Source organism: Meles meles, chromosome 5, assembly GCF_922984935.1.
Source record: "Meles meles chromosome 5, mMelMel3.1 paternal haplotype, whole genome shotgun sequence".
Taxonomy (NCBI): Eukaryota; Metazoa; Chordata; class Mammalia; order Carnivora; family Mustelidae; genus Meles; species Meles meles.
Genome location: NC_060070.1, coordinates 17430059 through 17452754, shown reverse-complemented (window position 1 = coordinate 17452754; position 22696 = coordinate 17430059). Strand labels below are relative to the sequence as shown.

General features: G+C 38.2%; 1 protein-coding gene across 1 annotated transcript in view; it reads left to right on the top strand.

The window, feature by feature from the left end:
* NT5DC1 (5'-nucleotidase domain containing 1) overlaps positions 1-22696 on the top strand; it is a 142343-nt gene that overhangs the window by 41534 nt on the left and 78113 nt on the right. The gene's annotated exons all lie outside the window — the stretch shown is intronic.

The window sequence follows — 22696 nt, the reverse complement described above, 5'->3', positions numbered from 1 at the left end:
ACTAACAAGTTTTTGTTCAACATTGGAAATGTTGAAATGTAAAAGGTATATTTCTTCTTGTGCAATAATAACTAGCGTCACATTTTCTGGATTGGAGTCCTACTTATTTCAGAAAGTGATTTTCTGAGAAAAACATTATAAATATAAGATATTTATAGTGTAGAAAGTATAGGAATTACTTTTTCAGGAAAATTTTCAAGTTACTTGGATGAAAACTCAAAAAAAAAGATCTGTTACCTCTTGTTTTCATTTAAAAGCTGATTTGTAGTACATGATACAAATGGAATTGATGCTAGGATATTATTCCACTTTGACGTTTGCACGAGTTTTTGTGGGGGCTGAATGGATACTGTTTCTAAAATATGAAACTAATATTCACAGGTGTTCTAATTTATTTTTAGAGTCTGCAGGACCAATTTTAGTATTTAAATGTAAAAGATAAGAATATTACAAACTCCGTTTTATTAACACCTTTTTCTAACCTTAAAATAAGGTGACCTGGCATATTCTTAAAAAAAAAAGTAGGGGTTGCTTTGAGTTGAAAAAAACATTTTTTTTGATTCCATAAAAACCAAAACCACATGCATCCTAATTTGGCCACTGAAAAAGCATCTCCTTAGTTTCAGGTTTCATTTTTTATAAGTTAATGATATTAACTGTCACTAACTTATAAAATAATGTTTATTAATTTATAATTAAATTATTATTTAATTATTTTATTCAAACTCATTTTTCACTCTTAAGACATTAAATGAGTTTGTAACTTGTTTCTGGTAATTCTGTTGAAATGTGTTGGAATCTGAAAAGATTCATGTACAGGAAAAGAAGATCTTTTGTTTATAGTGTGTGGTAAAAATTAAGGTTTATACTCATAGTTAAGAACTGTCTTTTGTGACCTAGGCATCTTGATAGAATGTTAGTTCAGAGAGGTTCATGGAGTGGCTTGGAGTTCAGCAGGAAGGAATCAGTGAAATAAATCAGTGAAAAAAATAAATGTACAGTGTTTGTCCACCCTTAAAAACTGTAATTTGGCACTGCTTTTCTCATTTATTCTCATTTCTCATTAACTGCCTTCACACAGCAGAAGATTCAAACTCCTGTATTTACCAGCTCTAAGAGAGATACTCTTGCTGTAAAGCCCTTTGTTTTTTAAGTCCCAGAGTCTTCATATGAGTTAGTCTGAATATATGGGAATCAAGCAAATGCCCCCAAATATCTGGATTAACTGTTCTCCGTGTATTACGGTGGGAAAATTTAGCCAATGAAAATGCAGAAATTATGATTTATATTTTATTTGGAAAAGACTATGGTTTTGTCATACACATTTTGCTATTACTGTCAAATTCCTAGAGACAGGATTTTATTCATTTGAATAATTTTTAGGAGTAATAACAAAATACCTGATACTTACTCATATTAAATTTGTCCTTGTCATTGATAATAATTTGAAAGAGTTTTCCCCAATATAGGTAACATCAGAAGGAGTAGTTGAGTTAAGAAGTGGGAATGTGGGGCACCTGGGTGGCTCAGTGGGTTAAGCCTCTGCCTTCGGCTCAGGTCATGATCTCAGGGTCCTGGGATCGAGCCCCACATCGGGCTCTCTGCTTAGCAGGGAACCTGCTTCCTCCTCTCTCTCTCTGCCTGCCTCTCTGCCTACTTGTGATCTCTCTCTGTCTGTCAAATAAATAAATAAAAATCTTAAAAAAAAAAAAAGTGGGAATGTGCCATTTTGTTACGCCTATAAATTTGGCTTTTGCTGCACTACGTATTTGGGTATCTGATTTTTCATATATATATATATATGAAATATAAATATATATTTTATATATAAATATATATATTTAAAGACAATAGATAATTTTATGGATAAGCTAGGAAATAAATTATTTACTGAAAAAATTCATTCCATTATAATCAAATCAAGAAGGATTAGTAAATGCCATTAATTATAACATGGCTGAATTTGTAATAGTGTTTGGTCATGATATGTTTCCTGTATTAGATTTTAATCTTTAACAATTAGTAAGGTATTTTTAAAATTTTATGAAAATGTGGGTATAGGGGCACTTGGGTGGCTCAGTAGGTTAAAGCATCTGCCTTTGGCTCAGGTCATGATCTCAGAGTCCTGGGATAGAGCCTTGCATCCGGCTCTTTGCTCAGCAGGGAGCCTGCGTCCTCCTCTCTCTCTCTGCCTGCCTCTCTGCCTACTTGTGATCTGTCAAATAAATTAAAAAAAGAAAAATAAAAAAAATGTAGATGTACATGGAATGTTTTAATCCTTGTTGTAACTTGAGGAAAAATTAGATTAGGAGACTTTTTTTATAATTTTTTTATAATTTTTCACATAATAATAAATGGTCATTAATTTTTTTTTTTGTAATGAGGATATCCAGAATTAATACTGGCCATTTTGGATTTGGATTTAGATATTTGGGTTTCTGGAGCTTTATATAATTGCTATCTCTTGTCATAACAAAAAGAAAGCATGAACCTTTAGTCTTGCTACAACATTGAAATGTTAACTTAAAGGAGAGCACCAACTTGGATTCACCTATACTGAGTTGCTAAATATGTTTATTGAACTTGTCTTTCCTAGTTTTCTATACTACTTTAAATATAAGATTCTAAGTTTAGAACTTAAATATTTGGGTATATTTAATTTAAATAAACCTTGACTTCCAATAAACTAGTAAATGGACTCTTAGAATTTATACATAATGCACCCCAGACTTTGGGACAACTATTTCTTGACTTCACAACAGTGATAAAATCTTTAAGGGACGGGGTGTGACAACAGAAAGTAAAGCATGGGTGGTGAGCCAGTGGCATTTGTCCCTGACGACTTCGAGCTAGTTCACCATCCCCGCCACAGATACGTATGATGGAGAATGAGACTTCTGTTTGGCATGTAGTTCACAATGAGATTTTTTAAACAAGGATCTTAGACTGACAGTACTGACTGTTCTCTGCAAAATTTTGTTGAAAGTTACTGGGTTTATTTCAAAATATGCTGGCTGCCAGCAGTGGAGACAAGATCTGTGGGAAAGGATTCGGTTAGTGGATGATGTTGAAATATTCTCGGAGGGAATGAATGAAGCAATCATAGATTTGGTTCATACATCGGACTGACACGTGAGAAGTGGCATGCCTTTTAGATCTCATCCATGAGCAAAGTTATGGGCATAAAAGGCTCCCTTGAGTTTAAAGCATTAAAATAGACTGGAAGCTTCTTCAGGATCTCCCCTCCCTCCACAAAGTGTGTTGTTATGTTACAGAGGACAATTGGTAACTGCTTACTATTAAATGTCTCCAAATGAATTGGTTTTGAAAGATGAAATGTGATGAAATGAATTGGCAATGAAATATTTGGATTATGTACACTGTAAGATTTGAATTCAGTTGCTCTTCACTGTAAAATTCTTTAAAAACTAAACAAATTATGGGTGAAAAAGGAATACTGATTTCCAAAATGCAAAGTTTTTTCTTTATCATCTCTTAGTGGGGAGTTTGGTTACATCATCACTTCAGGATAAAGTCACAAGCTTCCCACTCGCTTACGATAGTAAAATGGATCCTATGTTATTTTATTGGAAATCCCAATCAGTGTTATCTTATTATTTCCTCTTCATTCTGTAACCCAATATTTATGTATTTGCCATGTTAGTGATTCATCACTTAGGGATAACACCAAGTGTTCATCACAACAAGTGCCCTCCTTAATGCCCATCACCATTTTAGCCCACCCCCCACCCCCCACCCCTCCAGCAACCCCCAGTTTTTTTCTGGATAGTTAAGAAACCGTAGAGACGGTTTGCCTCCTCTCTTTTTTTTTCCTTCCCATATGTTCATCCATTTTGTTTCTTAAATTTCACATGTGAGTAAAATCATATGGTATTTGTCTTTCTCTGACTGACTTATTTCACTTAGCATAATAGCATAAAGTGTTGTTGCAAATGGCAAGATTTCATTCTTTTTGATGACTGGGTAATATTCCTTTGAATATGTGTACCATATCTTTTTTTTTTCTTTTTAATCTGATAGAAGACACAGCGAGAGAGGGAACACAAGCAGGGGAAGTGGGAGAGGGAGAAACAGGCTTCCCGTTGAGCAGGGAGCCCGATGTGGGACTCAATCCCAGGACCCTGGGATCATGACCTGAGTCAAAGGCAGACTCTTAACGACTGAGCCACCCAGGCGCCCCATGTACCATATCTTCTTTATCCATTCATCAGTCCAGGTTATAATCCTCTACTCATACTATTTCAGAGCTTTCTTTTAGGTGTTGCCAATGATCTAAAAATCAAATCTGTATTTTCTATCCTATAACATGTAAAAATGGATTGTTTTTTTTTTCTGTAACTTATTTTTATTCTGGAACTTTTATTGGTGTTAGCAGTTTATCTTACTATTTGGAGTATGATTTTATTTTTAGCAGTAGTGTAGCTGAATTAAAAGTTATATTTGTAAAGTAATCAAATAGAGTTCTTGGTACCTTCTCACCTTCTTTTAAACATTTATGCAACAATATTAAGGAGCAGCAAACACTTGCCCAGAATTTTGTATCTGGTAATGTAGGATTTTCTTTTCATTGCAGTTTACTGTATATGCCATCCAAAGCACATACTTTTCTAAGCACTTAAATACAGAGGTAGACAACTAGAATCCTTAAACTTGGCTTTTTGTTTGTTTTTTTTGTTTTTTTTGTATGTTTGGTTTGTTACAGCTACTACTACCAAATCTTTCATTGCCTTAGGACTATCATTATGAATTCAATTTTCATTATCCTCTCAAAGTTAATTAATGTTAATTAGCATGTTAATTAATACAGTTGTTAAGGATAATGCCAGAATTTGTTATATGTATTTTTTCAGTACATCAATTTTGTATTAAGAAAGTAGTAGCTAAATAGTTCTGTAACAGAATCATTACTAACTAAAATCTGAGAAATTTTTTTCATTTTTCTCAATGAGGAAGAAACAAATGAGAGAAATAATGTTTAACATTCAGATATACTTGAGGCTCATTTAGTTTTTTTAACCATATTTTGAGTGGTTAACTTTACAGGCAGTCATTTCTAAAATTAATCAAAATGAAAGGTTAACAGGAGAAATAAGGACATAGCCAAATAAATATTTTCAATAAAATATATATTACATGACACTAGTTTCTAAATTACAGCTTATTCTAAGAAGCCAACCCTTTGTTGTTGTTTTTGTTTTTTAATCACTAGAACATACTAAAAATTTAAGTGATGGAAATTTACCATGCTGCTCTGGCTCTCCTAGACATTTGGATTTTTAGCCTATTTTATGTGTTTATTAACTTTCTTTTTTCTTTATTATAAGGTAGGTACATAATCCGTGGGTAAACACGGTAGTCAGTAAACCAACAAATTTCTCAATATATTTTGTCTGGCAGAACATTTTGGGGTGATTACACATTTGGTTCAGAATCCGAAGGTTGTAGTGATACTGTTTGGCAAATTCACACAATTTACATCTCTCAGTGACTTCTAAATATTAAATTAAGAACTTTTTCATAATCCATGGCTTATGTAATTGTGTTCGTCATTGCAAAGTTTCGGAGCAGCATAAGGCCTTTCTATATACTAACTTGTGCTTCTTCCCTCTGTGCGTGACAGGAAATTGAATAGACAGTGTGTTTCTTTGCTAGACTAACGGGGCATTCTTAGGATTATAATCTTCTAAATTATTTCCTTGCCAGTATTAACAGAACACTGACCTATTCAGAGGTTACTCCGGCAGGATAAATAAGTTGAGTCTGAGATGGACTTTCCGAACAGGGGTGTTTGAATAGTGAAGTCTATAGCACTGTTGGTTTTAACAAAGGTAAACCAGAGGACAACTGTTGGAAAGGGAAGCTAGACTTGAAATTGGAGAAATAGTTATTTTCCAAAGAGCCCCTAGGCCTCCTCATGCAAACACTGAATTAAAAATAGTTGAGGGGCTCCTGGGTGGCTCAGTCGGTGGAGTGTCCAACTCTTGATTTTGGCTTGGGTCATGATCTGGGTTGTGATATCGGGCCCTGTGTCGGGCTCCTGCTCAGTGGGGAGTCTGCTTGGGATTCTCTCTCCCTCTCCCTCTATGCCTTACTCTCTCTGTCACATAAATCTTTTTTTTTCTTTTTTTTTAAATTAATTATTAATCTATAATGTATTATTAGCCCCAGGCATACAGGTCTGTGAATCTTCAGGCTTACACATTTCACAGCACTCACCATAGCACATACCCCCCCAGTGTCCATAAACCAGCCACCCTCTCCACAACCCTCCCGCCAGCCACCCTCAAATACATCTTTAAAAAAAAAAACAAAAAAAAACAGTTGAACCTAATGTTGATGCACCACATAAGTGTAGGAATTAGGGTTGAACCTAGAATCTGGACTCTCCGTGTAAAATAACTGGTCAGTTACAGAATCGGGAGCCTAAAGATCCTTAGAGAGCTTTCTGGCTCTTTTCTTTCTTCAGAGATAAGGAAATTTAGAAGAAATTCTGGGTTAAATAAAGAATCAGGATTAGGACTAACGGCTTTTTAATCTAAAATCCAGTATTCCAGGGCACCTGGGTGGCTTCGTTGCGTAAGCATCTGCTTTCGGCTCAGGTCATGATCCTTGGGGAGCCTGCTTCTCCCTCTGCCTCTCCCCCTTGCTCATTCTCTCTCTCTCAAAATATATAAATAAAATCTTTTTTTAAAAAAAATCCAGTAGTCCCTCTCACAGGTAGGACCGTTGAATATGTTGATACAGTATTTTACCTTTACTTCCTTTCCTATAACAGCTCCCTTGGAGGACTGTCCCAAAATTCTGGTAGAGGGTCTGAAAGAAGGCTTACAGGCCATGAGTGAGGAGACTTAAAGCATAGCAGCTAGATCTCCCCGGTCTGCTCCTTTACAAGGGCCATGAAGTCAAGGTTTAAAAGGTTTTCGCAGTAGAGTAGCCTAGTTGGTGTGGTTTTTGAAAGATTACGCTGGCTGCAATATGCAGTACTTCGGGGAATCAGTAGTCACTGGGAGATCAGTTAAGAAAATCCTTACAGATGTTCAGCAGACATACGGAAAGATTCTCAGCTTTACTAATCATCAGGGAAATGCAGATCAAAACCACAGTGGAATACCAGCTTCACACATGTCAGAATGACTAAAATCAAAGAGAACAATAACAAGTGTTGGCAAGGACATGGAGGAAGAGGCATCCTCATTCACTGTTGGTGGGAATGAAAATTGGTACAGCTGCTATGGAAAACAGTGTGAGGTTCCTCAAACAATTAAAAATAAAAATGCCATATGATCCAGTAATTCCACTATTGGTTTTTGCCCCCAAAAATGAAAATAGTAATTAAAAAAGACACATGCACCTCTGTGTTTATTGCATTGTTAACAATAATGAAGTTACAGAAGCAATCTAAAGTTCCAACAGTAGACGGATAAGGAAGATGTTTTTAAATACCTATATGTGTATATTTTATTTATGTATATATAAACATAAACGGAATATTACACATAAAAAGGATGTGATCTTGCCATTTGCAACAACGTGGATGGGACCTAGAGGGTATTACGTTAAGTGAAATAAGTCAGATTGAGAAAAACATACCATATGATTTCCCTCATATGTAAAGTCTAAAGAAAACAGAAGAATAAATAGGCAAAAAGGAGATCCAGAGCTATAAATACAGGGAACAAACTGATAGTTGACAGAGGGGAGAATGGGGTTGGATAAAATAGGTGAAGGGGAGTGGGGAATACAGACTCCCAGCTGTGGAATGAAGTCGTGGGAATGAAAGACACAGCACAGGGAATGTAGTCAATGATATTGTAATAACACGTGGTCAGCACAGCATAAGGCACAGACAGGTTGATCGCTGTGTGGTGGTTCACCTGAAACTAATGTAACATTGTGTGTCAACTCTACTCAAATAAAAAAAAATTTTTTAAGGGGGGGAAAAAACCCAAAATGGTGTCCTGGACTAGAAGGGTGTGGTATAGATGAAGGGAGGGAGATGGATAAAAGTGATATTTAAATATGAATTTTTAGAGATTGGGGCATTAATCTAGCAACATTTGGTAAGCTTACTTTTATTGGATGTGACCTACTGTTGCTCTCTTTCATATATTCTTGTCATGGAATATAATATCTGAATGTAAGGGGGCTGGAGAGTCTTGGGGTATTATATATAGTAAACATCAAATGTGAGTTTGGGAATGTCACTTAAAATTAAATGTAATGGGGGCACCTGGGTGGCTCAGTCTGTTAAGCCTCTGCCTTCAGCCCAGATCATGATCCCAGGATCCTGGGATCGAGCCCCACATCAGGCTCCCTGATGGGTGAAAAGCCTGCTTCTCCGTCTCCCTGCCATTCCCCCCACTTGTGCTGTCTCTCCTTCTCTGTCAAATAAAAAAATAAATCTTTAAAAAATTATATGTATTACATACAGTGTTCTTATTTACATATTACATAAACTGATTTAGGAACTATGATATTTAAGTTTTGTAAGTAGAAACAATTACAGATTACATGTGATTTTACAGTTTTTTTTTTTAAAGATTTATTTATTTGAGAGACAGAGCATCCAAGCATGTGCCAGGAGAAGGGGCAGAGGCAGAAAATCTTCAATGAGACTCCCTACTGAGCTTGAGCTCGGAGCCAGAGGTGGGGCTTGATCCCAGGACCCATGAGACCATGACCTGAGCCAAACCAAGAATTGGACACTCAAATCTACTGAGCCACCCATGCACCCCACAGTTTTATAGTTTTTGATAAATGAGTAAGATGACATTTACAGTTTTTATGGCGCTTAAAAATATTGCCTTTTGTTGATTGAAATCTTGACCATCTCTCTAAATTTGTTCAGGGATTAGAATTTGCAGCTCCTGATAGCAATTTTTATCACCTGCTTAGTCCTTCTAGCCTTTTCTTCTGTGCTGTTATCCAGCCCACGTTCCTGCTGCCTTCAGCCCTGCCCCATCCACTCTGCTCTCCTCCTCTCTCCCCACCTCGTTAAGGGGCTCATCCCAGAGCGTCGTGCATTCTGCTGCGCCTTCCACCATCTTAACTCACATTCATGCGTGCAAATACATTTTTACTATATATCATTTTCTTGGCTAACTTTTTCTTAAAATAACACAGGATGAAAAATCCTAAATGTTTTTAACTTAGAGCGTTTTTGGTTTATGCCCTGCAAATTATTGTATGATTAGAAGTTATTTGTAGAGCAAAATTTCATTCTATTCATTCATTTAGTTACTTGATATATTGAGCATTTGCATACTATTCCTTATTTAAGTTTGTTATATAGTACTACTCAATTTAAATCATTTATATGTGGTCTCATGGTATGCTTTTAAAATTCAGAATGTTACCAGGAAAACAGTACATATTGAAAAATGTGATATTCAATATCGAGTTGGGTTAGGCTTATGGGTAGTGTGTTAGAAATTATCACTTTGTATTCCTACTTTCATTTATAACAGGAATAAAGTATCTATAAGTAACAGCTTTAAAATCATACTTTAAAACTTTAAGAAAAAAAGCAGCAATAATGAAATCATTCAGTATAGCCTATAAATAATAGCAGCCCTTTTCCTAATTATTGAGACATTTGTAAAATGATAATTTTGTCTCATCAAATATTTTGGTGTTTTTTTTTTTTTTCAACACCAAGGCATTTATTTTAGATCCTGAAGCTTTATAAGGACTTGTTATTTGGAGAGTAATTGATGCCAACTTTATTGAAAACATCTATTTTATTTTACTAAGATAATACTTCTTTGACTGAGATGGAGGATTACAGTGACCTAGTTGATTCCAGTACACCACTCCGTACAAAGGAGAAGGAGAAATGGAAATTTTGGAGGAGATGGGGTTTGCATTTCCTAGGCTACTTTAAAAGGACGCACTGTCTTCATTTCCATTATACGTTCAGTATGGTTGACTTCTGAAAGGCAAATGTGAAGCGACATTAAGGATTTGAAATGGGAATATATGGTGGGAAAATACAGGAGCTGTTTCTTTTTCATCTGTTAATGATTAGAGTTTTGATACCTCAAAGTTGCACACAGCATTTGATTATTCTGTTTCGTTACTGCTTAACTTTCATCCTGGTCCCTGCTTCCTCAGGAGACAGATCTCTTCGCTGTTTGTTTCAAACGTAAGAGAAAGCACTTGATAAGTTTCCTAACTGCTGTTCCTCCTCTACTTTTAATTTCACCTGTTATGGTGATTATCCTACTACCATGTCAGGTGAGCTGCCGCACTCTTCCTCCCAGCAGTCCATCTCCTATACACTGGATTCATCCTCTTTCGTCTCACGTGGGACTCTCAGTCTGCCGTGTCCTCCCTGTCGTGTCTTCCCCACACCCTTGTGTAAGCCTTTTGCCATATTCAAAACGTGGAGTGTTATAAAATAGAAAGGAAAACCTTCTGACAGCCCTGCAGTTCTTTCTATCTTCCTCTTTCCCTCTCTTCCTTCACAGCCATACTTCTTGGATGATTGTTCCATGCTTTTCTGTTTCCTTTTACAATGGCACCATTCTGTTGTTCTTGATAAGGTCAACCAGCAGCTCCAACTGACATTAATAAGTCCAGTGATCTGTTTCCAGTAGTCATATTACCATGTTTCTAAACATCCCACTTCATAAATCATTCTTTCTCAAAACTCACTCTTCTCTTGGCTTTCTTACTACTTCTCTCCCTGGTTTCCTTGCCAACTTGGACGACTTGTCTTACTCCTTGACTTCCTTTTTCTGCTTTGCTCATCCCTTGAATGTCGAGATTCCTAAAGGTCCTGTGTTTGGTCCTCGTCTTTGTACTGAAGGGGCTACTCGAATGCTCACTGTCATAACTTCATTCACCATGGATTTATGGGGTGCTTTTCCCCCAGACCCTTATTCCCAGCACCCTGTTGGAAACTTGCTAAATGCCAAGAGGTAGGAATCAGGAGACTACTGAAATCATCCTCATAAGAGATCATAAAAGGAGAGTCAGAGGGGATAGAGAAGTTAGGTTTTTACAAAATATATTCAGGAGGTAGAATTTCAGGACCTTAAATTTATAGTCCCTTTTTTCAGGGAGTAGAGGTAAAGGAATGAATTTGAGGTTTTAGGGCTTGGTCACTTAGAGGTTTATGGCTCCATCCATTAAAGATTCAAAGTATAAGAAAATGAGACAGACTTTCAAAGATGGTGGTTATATCATTGAACATGTAAACTTGGAAGTGTCTGTTAAACTTCAGTTGTTCATTCAACTTTTGTAAGTATAGAGTGCCAGGGAAAGATCTGGTCTGAAAATCATGGACGTGGAAGGAACCCATCTAAGTAGACACTGAGGACACGAGAGAGGATACAGAACACAGGATGGCATAGCCTGTCGTAAGTCACATTCCCACCCTTCTCTGGCTGTTTCTCCTCCCCACACGTAACCTTATTCTCTTAATGTGCCATGTGTTTTTTTGTGTTAATACTCATTGATCAGTGTCTAAAGCCCTCGGCCCATTTATGAATTCCCTGTTTTATCTCCAGAGTGTAGCTCAAATAACATCTCCTCCAGGAAGCAGTAATTAGGCTTAAATATTTTTCTCTCTCTGCTCCCATAGTGCCTTGGGATAGCACTTAAGACATCTTTCTATGACTTACATGTATGACTTATTCCCACTAGACTGTATTTTCTATCTGATTAAGACTTGTGTTAGCAAGTTTAGGAACCAAATTTCCTTATTTGTTAAGGTAATAGAATTTTTGGTAGAATGTTTTATAATTATATAGCTCATTAAGGTATAATAAAAATAACTTAAAAATTAATGCTTAGCCATCCTTATATTTGAACATGACTTTTTAAAGGTCTACTAAGAAAATGATTCTAAGTCCTTGATTAGGCTCTGTGAGGTCACCAGGGAAAAGAAACAGTAAATTTCAAAAACTTAAAATTTTCCTCCGTACTACATATCTTGTTTTTATAGCATAATAAAATACAGAGAAATGATTGCTTTATACTTTACCACTAGATGGCTGAATTACATTGCTTTTGGAAAAGAAGTAAAATCTTAATCGTTTGAAGTAGCCTACTAGGTAACATTTAACAGAATGATATATAAGTGTAAATGTGTGTATGTGCTTACACATTCATACACACGCATACATACATATGCACACACATAAATGACTTACTCTCTAAATAGGTTAATTGGAATTAAGAATTGTCCCTTAAAAACATAATAAAAATTATAACCTTGTGTGATTTCAGCTATACTTTATAAGGTATATTTTGATGAGATGTATAAAAGATCAGTATATTTTAAAATCATGCCCTTGCGTGGAATACCCACAAACATCAGTGCTAAAAATTTCACAAACCCCTTGGGGGTGAATTTAACTCTCTTAGAGAACTAGTATCTATTGTCAGATGAGGACACAAGCTTTTTCCTTAAATACAGTGTTTCATAGAGTTTCTGCTCAGCTGGAGTTCAAAATGATGGAATAGGTAATATAATATTTCATTTAAATTTTCAGTGTAAGACATTTCCAGTTTTTAAGTCTCCTCAAATCAAGTCTTGGTCATAAGTGCCTCTGTTTTTGGTCAAGATTCAGGAATGGTCTATGAAGTTGAACCATAGGAAATTACCATTTTTGAATGTCAAAAACTCAAACATCTGCCGTTTCATGTAGTCCAACCTAATAACTTTCTTGTTTTAGTCATTTTTATTTGTTACGACTTATACAGTGACCTGAATACTTGCTATTATTTGGGACAAATAAGCTTTGGTAAGCTAAAGTTTTGATTGTCAAAGGATGATTTCTTTGCCTCATCTGTGGGATTTTTTTGGAAGGCACATACTCAGAAGTGCAGTTTGGCAAAATGACATTCAGGTTAATAATAGGCCTTACTGAATGCCAGAAGAATTTCCAAGTACCATTTCAGTGTAAAGTTACATGCATTGCCTTCAGAAATTGCGGGTGCATCTTTGAAAATAGGACATGGTGTCTAAAGGGAATGTTCCTAGGGTTATTTTGGTTATGTATTAGTTGAAGTGATTGACCAAAAAAAAGTTTAAATGTAGGTCTCAGGGGAGCCTGGGTGGCTCCGTGGATTGAACATCTGGACTTCAGGTTACGCCATGGGCTCAGGGTCCTGGGATGGAGCCCAGTGGGGTCAGGTCCTGCTCCACACTCAGTGGGGAATCCATTTGTCGCTCCACACTCAGTGGGGAATCCATTTGTCCCTCCCACTCCCTGCCTTCCCCGCCCCCTGCTCATGCGCACTTGCTCTCTCTGTCACTCTCTCAAATAAATAAATGAATAAAATCCTTTTTTTAAATCTGGATCTCAAATCAACATTGATTTGTAATTATTTTTCCCCTTGGAATGCCGTTAACATAATAGTGTATTGATTTTGGTTTTGGTTACTTCGTGGCAGTGTTAAAATTTAACTGTAACGTGAAATTTTAAAATTGTTGAAAAACACATTTAATATTTTAACAAAACAGCTAAATACCTGAAATGATATTTTTGGCTAAATTAAAACGTGCTGTCAGTGAGGCCTTGATCTGTCTTTCCATTTCTCTATCCTAATACCGTCCGTGGTAATACACTCTCTTCTTGGGCAGGCGTGGTTTTGACTTTTTCTTCCTGAACTCTGACAACAGATTCACCCAGACATGGTGTACTCCTTGCTACAGGTGATCATGCTAGTGTTTTGGAACTTTTATGTCAACCTTATTTTAAGTCTTCCAGCAAAATGTTGATTTAAAAATACATAAAACCTTGTATTTGCTTTTTTAAAAAAATAGTAGGACAGTGAGGTAGTGTTAAAATAGTTTGAAAGTACTGTTCATGTTGTTTATTTGGTAAACTTACAGGTTAATTTAATTATGAAAGGGAGAGGTCCTCTCTGAAAAATATTTGGGTGTTTTTGATGGAATTAAGCAGTTCCTTATTTGTCCTGTTTCATTTCACCCATCAAACTAAAAACAAAGCAATGTTTGACTGTTTATGCTTCGGGATTAATAATTAGGAGATACTAGCAGAGGCAATGACATTTCTTGACTGGGCTGTCACATCTTGGAGATGAAAAATATTGAATTGTTTTGAGAACAGTATTTCTTTTTTTTTTTAAGATTTTATTTATCTATTTGACAGACAGAGATCACAAGTGAGCAGAGAGGCAGGAAGAGAGAGAGGAGGAATCAGGCTCCCCGCTGAGCAGACAGCCCGATGTGGGGCTCGATCCCAGAACCCTGAGATCATGACCTGAGCCGAAGGCAGAGGCTTTAACCCACTGAGCCACCCAGGCGCCCCGAGAACAGTATTTCTTATGAGGTAAAAGTAGAACATTAGTCAGGATTTTTTTTTTAACCTGCAACCATCTTGTCTTTTTGTTTGTTTTTACTCCCTGTGCAGATTTGAAATCAGTCTATTAGACTAGAACTTCATTTTGACAGGAGTGTATAGATGTTATACGTGGCCAGCTGAATATAATATGGCATTGGACTATTTCTTCTGGATCAGTTAAGGGTACAAATATTTAATATGCTTCTAGTGCTCTTAAGCATTGATAGAAAACATAGACTCATGCTTGCCTTACATCATCTAACCGCTTCAAGGATCTGGGATAATCTGTTAAAGGATTACTGAGCTATGTATAGTACAGAGTAGGAAGGAAGGGGTCATAGAGAAAACACAGATGAAATAAAGGAAGAGAAATTACATTTGCTAATTGGGAATGGATGGGGAGAGCATGAGGAAGCATTCCTGGAGGTCACGGTAATTTAAAGTTGCCTCGAAAGGTGAATTTGATCAGGTTGAGAGACAGGAGAGAGAAGTCAGGTGGGATGACTGCAGCTGTCCTTATCCTGCTCTTTTAATATTTGCTTTTAAAATTCATTGTATCTTAAATAAGAATTGTGTTTGAGAATTACATCAAAGATATCTGTGGGAGCGCCTGGGTGGCTAAGTCGGTTGAGTGTCTGCCTTCAGCTCAGCTCATGATCCCAGGGTCCTGGAATCAAGCCCTGCATCAGGCTCCTTGCTTATTGGGGAGCCTGCTTCTCCCTCTCCTCTGCCTGCTGCTCCCTTGCTTTCTCTCTCTCTGTGTGTCCAATAAATAAACAATCTGAGAAAAAAAGCTATGGATATGAAGACAATAAAGCTGAGATAACAGTAACTTTGGCTTCCAGTCCTCTCCCACCCACCTCCCCCACCACCCTCTATCACAACACAACCCTTGCCTCCGTCCCTGTGCTCTTCCCAGGGCTCGGGTCCCTGCAGCCAGCCCCTGACCCATGGAGAGCCACATTCTCCACGGGAGGAGGCTTGCTGCATTTTTTCTCGTGACATGTTCATTCTGTTTTCTTTTTCTTTTCTCTTTGCCAAAGGATGCTCATGCCATAACACCACCTTCCCTCTACCGAAAAGACAGGAAGGGAAGAGAATTCAGCTTTGGACTGCACATTTACCTGGATTATTTGGGGTGGGAATGGGGAAAACAAAGCTAACCTTTACTTAGAGGTATCTCCGATGTTTGCCCCTTTTCCTTCTGTCTCATGTTTTCTTGATTCATGTGGTCTAAGAATGAGGACTCCCCCATCTTTTGAATGAATTGCAGTGCTGGAAGCTTCTGTAACGATGTGAGACTGTGCAGGACCACTCTTGTCAGTGGAGCCCTAGACAGATAACATCCATGGACTGCCACACTGGTTTCATTCCTTCCTGCTACCTCAGAAGCTCAGACAGCAGGAAATGAACCGTGGGGACAGGCTCCAAGGATTGAGACTACATTGACAAAGCCATCCGCCAAAAGCCAGCCTCAAAGTCTTAAAGTGGTTTTTCTTATAATTCAAAAAAATATTGACATGAATCTCAGAAAAGATTTGAGTCCCAAGGGAGATCAAGTATGTGTGAAATTGCGTTTTTTTAAGTTTGCTTTTTCAATAGACTGTAACCAAAAAGCATATGAAACCACAGAGAGGGTTCCTCCACATCCTCCTCAAATTTGTGCCCATTTTTTTTTTTTTTAACAAAGTATAACAGTCAAACTGAACTCTGACTTCAGAGTTTGACTTCAAACTTCCATCAGCTTGATGAAGACGGGCAGAAGGGGGCAGGTGGGCTTTCCGGAGGGAAGTCCAAAACTGGGGGTAAAGACCAGCAGCCCCCCGACCTCCACCCATCGAGGCTCCTTCTGAAAGCCGTGGGGCCCTGGATTTGTGCATGTTTTAGATGACCCACGGCTTTCTTAATGTACCAAACCAAAATGTCTCACAGACATTTTAAGAACATTAAGAAAAGCAAAAAGCACATATTTCCATTACACCTTTTTACACGTTTCTTTCCCATCATTCTTTTCCATCTTCCGTTTGACACCTAACCATTCCTAGAGAGAAAAGCATCACACTGGCACCCCGAGCTCAGAAGGCAATTCCTCTGGACTTGCAAGGACTTTGGAGCTTCTTTTGCTCGCTGTGATGAGTGCACAGAGCCCCACTGCAGTTCTTACTACAGAGGAACTGTCCTGACCGGTACCAGTACCGGTACCGCCGATTCTTCTGTTGTTGGGAGGCATTTTGTTTTACAGAAGTGAGTGCCGGTCTGGGACTGCTTTTAAAAAGTACGCCTCACTTGAAGAGACAGGAAATTTCAAACTCCAGTTTTGGTGCATCTCCGTGGATGCTTTCCTCCTGTTGAAATTGCCTACTCCGGCCTCTCGTGATTCACATCCAGGGAGAAAAAAATGTCATTCTTAATGGGTTCACTTTTTAATTTAACCATTGCTTAAAATGAAGACAAAAAGTTACAATCTTACAAGACACAGGAAAGAAAGTATCCTATTTCCTATAAACACATTATATTATCTCTTCTGAGAGATTGCCCAAACCATCACAACACGCGTTTGTTCCCCAGTTTGCATTCAATTACATTATTGGTCATAGCAACCGACTGTCAATACATTTGCATTTCTCCTACCTGTATTTGCTGAAAAGGTCCCTAAAAGCTTGTTGTTGGCTCTTTAAAAGTCCCTAGTTTGTCATCCGGTGTATTCTTCAGTTACTCAGGGGCAGAAGTTCATAGACACTGCCAGTAAGAATTCTAGGATGGGTAAAAACAATCCACTCCTTCCAGAACTGTTTTGGGGTCGTTTTTGAACTTTGTACTTTTTATACAGAGCTGTGCTGAATCACATGCTGGCTACTAAAGGATGGTCTGCCTTCTGATTCATTTCCAGGAGAGAATAAATTTCTGTTGTTGTCCAGCACTCAGTGACTTTCTGAGATGTGGGTGGGAATTGGGCAATTTGTGTTCATGCAAGAATGGAATGACACCTTGGCATGAACGGTTGCACTGGGATGGCTCAGAAAACAATTCCTTCAGTAGTTTTGATTAATAAGCCTAAATGATGTGTGCATTTTAGAAGGAAACTACTTTGAATATCTACCTACTAACCAGCAACATGAGGAAGTTAACACAGGAGACTGGCGTCTTAAAGTCGTTCTTTTGGGATCAGTGATATTTTAAAAAATATACAGTGTATTTACTGATTTTTATTCTGTCTTACTCCTTTTTCAGATTAACTCAGCTGTGTGTTTATTCTTATTGAAAGCCAGAGAAACTTAACTTTCCTTTTCAGTAAAGACAAAAGAGAGACTTCATACCAAATCTTTGGTCCTGTTCCCTTTTTTGTTCACATCCTTTTTCCTAACTATCCAGATTTGGCAATTTACACATATGATTGTTTTTTTTTTGTTCTTTTTTGTCCCCAAGTCAAGATATACTAGGAATTATAGGCTGTCTTAATTGTCAAAGACCTTTTTTCAACATCATGACTGTGTCAGATTTTCTTGACGTCATGTAAATAATTAATTTACCCACTTGCTGAATCTTTGTGCTGTAGCTGTAACCAGTATTTTTTGTTATGCTGCCTAGAGCCCAACAGCGCTGATGACCCTGAGATCATGACCTGAGCTGAAATCAAGGGTCAGGTGCTCAACCGACTGAGCCACCCAGGCATCCCTCCCGTTAGCCTTCTGAGTCAAATTATAGACTGGAAGAAAAACCTAGGGCTGAGAGAGGGACAGCTCAACATGTCAGATTCTTTGAGGCAGTAGGGGAGCTGAGAAGAAGGGCAGATATAGGAAGGAGGAAAGTAAAACAACAAAATAGGGGAAAATGGTGTCCTGGGGCTAAAAGGATAAAGCAGTGAGCTGTTGAGCTCTGAGGTACTGTAAGGGCAGTTAGTTGGCCACTGGATTAGCAATATGGAGGCCACAACTGACATTGTCCATGGCAGATTCCTGTTCACTTTAGTAAGAAAACTAGTTTGAAAGAAGAGTGGGAAGTGAGGAAGTGGATATGGTCAGCGTAGACAGCTCTGTTGGTTTTTGTTGTAAAGCAAAGAGAAAGGGAATGGTGGCTAGAGTGATGTGGAATCAAGAGAGATAACTTCATGCCCCCCCCCATGGTTGGGGGTGTGATCTGAATGAGAAGAAGAAATAATGGTGTACATGTATGTACTTTTATTACTTGTTTAATATGATCCTTTGATTAAAGGATCATGGGGGAAAAAACCCGTGAATTTTTTTTTAAGTTTTTTTTAATTTATTTATTCATTTGACAGACAGAGATCATAAGTAGGCAGAGAGGCAGAGGCGGGGGGGGGGGGGGGGGGGAGCAAGCTCCCTGCTGAGCAGACAGCCGGATGCAGGGCTTGATCCCAGAACCCAGGGATCATGACCCAAGCCGAAGGCAGAGGCTTTAACCCATTGAGCCACCCAGGTGCCCCTATTACTTGTTTTTTAATGAACAGAGAAGGTCCCTAGGACACAGGTTTAAGTTAAACCGAGTTTGAGTTTCATCCTGCCACTTAACTGGTGTGTATGGGGGCAAACTACCTAACGGCCATTCTCTGATAGAAATAATTCGTATTCCAACAGTGGTTGTGAACACAAACTTAAATATGAGATGTATATAAAGTGCCTGATTCATAGTAAGTAATAAGTCCACTACATTTACTGATTTTGTTGTTACCTTTAAATTCTGAAGAGTCTATTTTCGGAAACAATTACGCACTATTTATTTATTTATTTATTTACTCATTTTTCTTAGGAACTCTTTATGCAATAGAGAGCCCTGTTTCTCAGCAAGAGGTAGGCCCTAGCTGAGGCCCGACCTCACTTCCCCAAAATCCAGCTTGACCAAGCTGCTTGCTTGCCGTTTTCTGGTGTTTTTATAGTCATACTTCATTCAGCTGATCCGCTTGGAAGCTCTCGCTCTCCTCCCATCCCCCCCGATCATCTTCGAAGGCCAGGTTGTCTTTCAGACTCCAACTCAGGGCGCACCCCTTCCCTGAGACCCTTCCTGACACCGATGTTTTCCCACTCAATTCTGTGGCTGACCCCTGCCTTTCTCCTCTGTGACCTCATTTTGGCCTTTTACTACCCTGCCACTCTTCTTTCAATGTGGTTCACAGAGCTGTCGTTCTCTACCAGCCTGTAATAGCCCTAAAAGCCGGAAACATTTATCTTTGGCTTTTATCCCCTGCATGAAACTTGACCGATAGTAGGTATTCAATAAACTGCTGTCAAATAAATTGATACATTTGTGAATGAACAGTTAATACAATCATGATCACTGTTACAGCTTTGCATATTTTAATGCTTCAGTCACTTTATTTATTTATTAATTACTTGCCAAGAGTATTTTACAAAGAATACAAATCGTAAAATCAAATAAATATGCGAGGCTTGGGCTGGTTGGGTTCACCCCCACCCCCGGCTTAGAAGAGCTTTATTTTGTGAAAGAGGTTTGAGACCGAAATTACAAATAGACACTGTTCCAAAAGGCCACTTACACTCAAGATATCAGAAATTTGGAATATACACTCTAAAACAAGTCATGCTTTGTAAGTGTTAGTGGTGGTAAAGATGATTATTAAAATAAGAGTAATAGGATTTCAGATCTGTGCTTACAAAATGTTTGTTAAAATCATATGTCCTATAACTCGAGAACTAGGTTCTGGGGAATCTTGGAATCGGGCAGCGATGATGCAGAAAGACCACTTATTCCACCTTCGAAGTGGCTGAATTTTCCCACTGAGATCCCCTGTACCCCCTCTGCTTTTCTCTGCTGTTTTCTGTTTTATTTTGGATTGTAAGGATTATTCCAGAACTCTAAATTTTTCACTTCCCTCCCGTAGTAGGAACAGTGAGGCTGTGCTGGATAATCAGGATGCAATGAGGAGCCTTGGGACAATCCCATTTGTATAAATGGGTTATTGCTACAGTCTTTGTTTTGGGGTTAAAGATGGGCTTAAAGAGTTGCCTTTAAATCCAGTTCCAATATCCAGGGAAGTCCAAGGATGAGAATCTTCTGACTTACTTTGCATAGTGGAAAGGATTTTGTTGATGGATAGCCACTCAGAAGAAGGTTCCAGTATCTTAAAGAAGAAATTATGCTGTGGAGGGATGCCTGGGTGGCTCAGTCCATTAAGTATCTGCCTTCAGCTCAGGTCATGATCCCAGGGTCCTGGAATCAAGCCCCACATCGGGCTGTTTGCTCACCAGGGAGCCTGCTTGTCTCTCTGCCTACTGCTCCCCCTGCTTGTGCTCTCTCTCTCTCTGACAAATAAATAAAATCTTGAAAGAAAGAAAGGGAGAGAGAGAAAGAAGGGAAGAAAGAAAGGAAGTAAGTTACATTGTGGAATGATTGCGAGGAAGAGAGCTAGGTTCTTGTCCTAACACTGTATCTTTTGTCCAAACTGTGTAGGAGTTTAAACAAGTTTTGGGCTTCAGTTTTTTCCCTCTGTAATCAGGGTGACTGAGCATTTCCTGACTTTTGTAAATTTGTGAACACTTTTCTAAGTAATGATTATATAGCATATTAAAGATTATATAAGGGTTATTTTAATATAACCCTTAGTTATAGTTATAAAGAAAAATTTTGTTTTCTCGTATTACAGGTAATATAGTCTGTTTAATTACATAAAAATTATTTATAGAGAAAATTTTAAGTTTTTATTATGTTTCTTTATGTGTTAAGGCACACAAAAATAGTCAAAAACTTTTCATCCTTGGATGCCTGGAGTTCTTGGATTTTGACCATTGGGAAAATCTACTCTTTCTCCTGTTGGTTTCTAAAGAGTAAGATAAGAAAAAATGTTTCAGGGTTCAATTTGCAAGCCCTTTTCTACAATCTCTCACTGCAGGTTTGGATGACCAGTTAGGATAAGATTATCTTTATATTGTTTCTTTTAACATTTTTTTGGTGATATACCAGTATCTTGATTTGTTGCATAAGAAATTTGATCAGATAAATGCAATTCATAGAAAAGTTCAAAATTTGTCATCCTTATGCTTCCTGTCTTTTTCTGTAGTCCATTATGTGAACAAATTCAACACAATATACTAAAAATAACTAAAAACACTATATTTAAGTGTCAAAACTGGCCCCTAGCAATGTCTGTCTCAGTGATAAACCGACTGCGTACTTGTCCAGGAGGCAGCTTCTTGCCTCTCACTTGAAATACGCATCAGGGCTCTCAAAATTTTTTCTTAAAGGGCTACATTGGAACTTTGAACAATAAATTTAAAAATAGTGGAAATTGGTACTTCGGCCTTTAGCAGCCTGAGATCGTAATGCCTGTACACCTCTAGGCTGGTGGTCAGATGATGTGGAGAAATAAGGAAAACACTGAAGGTGCCTTCCGCTGCATGGTTTTTGGATAACAGGAAAGACTATTCTAGCGTTGTGGTATGAGGGGATGAGCCGTCTGTCCATGCTCGTTAGAGCAGTGAGCTTCATTCCTGTGGGGTGTTCCGTCTGAGCAACAGGGGCAGAAAAGCTGTGTGATGGCAAGTGCTCCTCAAAACCACACACAGGTCAGAGGACCCCCTTGGCCTCCTCTTCTCCTGGACATGTTAATTCTCAAAGGAATTTTCTATTGTTGTTGGTTTGTAAACTTTGTTCTGGAATAATCCCTAGATTGACAGGTAGATGTCAACAAGAAGATGGCGGGATCCTATATAGCCTTCATCCCGTTTTTTCTAATGGTCGCATTGTATAGCGCCACGTTTTTTGATTTGTTGACACCAAGACTCAACTTCGGAACATTACTCTGAATTACACTCAAGTCTTCACTTGGATTTCATGAGTTTTCCACTTACACGCTTTTCCAGGATCCCATCCAGGATTCCACATTGCATTCGGTCTTCCTGTCTTACTATTCGTCTCTTTTGATCTATGGCATTTTCTTAGTCTTTCCCTATTTCTAGGACCCTGACAGTCTTGAGGAGTACTGGCCAAGTGTTTTGTAAAATGTCCCTCCATTTGGGTTTATCTGATGTTTTCCCCATGACTCAGCTGGGGTTGTGGGTTAGACCCCTACAGAGGTGAAAAGATATTCTTGGTGCATTGTGTCCGGTACATACATGCTGTCACTGTAATTATCAGTGGCAACGTTCACCTTGATTACCTAGCCAACCAACATAGCAGCTGCCAGCTTTCTCGACTGTGGACTTACTGGTTTTCCCCATTTCATGCTTTGTGCTTTGGAAGCAAGTCACTGGGTCCAGGCAACACTTGGGGTTGGGGGATTGAGAAGTAAACTCCCATACTTGGAACAAGGGAAGTATACTTACCTGGAATTTTTCTGTTAAAAAACATCAGATAGATCTGCTAAAGGACTTTCTTTTGTGTTA